We start from the raw sequence: 599 nt of genomic DNA on the forward strand, positions 1-599 counted from the left end.
ACCGCGAATACGGACGCATCTCCACTACATCAGCCTGCCATCATCGTATCCGCGCACAATGACGCGTCTACGAGAAAATGCCTTCTGGCAGGAGCATGTAACTCTTCACCAATCGTTGCTTTTTGAAGCTGTGTTGTTTCCCCTCCCCAGTTTTCCGCATGTTTGATCGCTAAGGTCGCCTCATCACGAATAACGAAACTGTGAGCGCATCTTTTTAAATTCCATCTACTTAACGCGTTCACTCCTTATAGAAATATCATACTAAGAATCATTGATTAATTACATATTTTCAGTATTAAAAGTACAGTATTTGGTAATATTCTGTGATTCAAATACAGCTTTTAGTACTCCAGTATTTCAATATTTAATGTTACAAATCCTACCTTATGATTGATTTCAATACTTAAATATTGATATGTAATACTACGTCCAGTGATAAAATACTTACGCATAACATTGTCAATATTTAAATACTAATATATAATACTTTGCTAAGTGATGAAATACTTACGCAAAGTACTGTTAAGATTAAAAGTATTAACCCAGACAGCATACAATATTAGTAAGTTATTAGATAAATATTTATAAATATTTATTTT

Source organism: Odontomachus brunneus, unplaced genomic scaffold, assembly GCF_010583005.1.
Source record: "Odontomachus brunneus isolate Ranch 3 - 2012 unplaced genomic scaffold, Obru_v1 Obru_scaffold_204, whole genome shotgun sequence".
In the NCBI taxonomy this organism is placed as follows: domain Eukaryota; kingdom Metazoa; phylum Arthropoda; class Insecta; order Hymenoptera; family Formicidae; genus Odontomachus; species Odontomachus brunneus.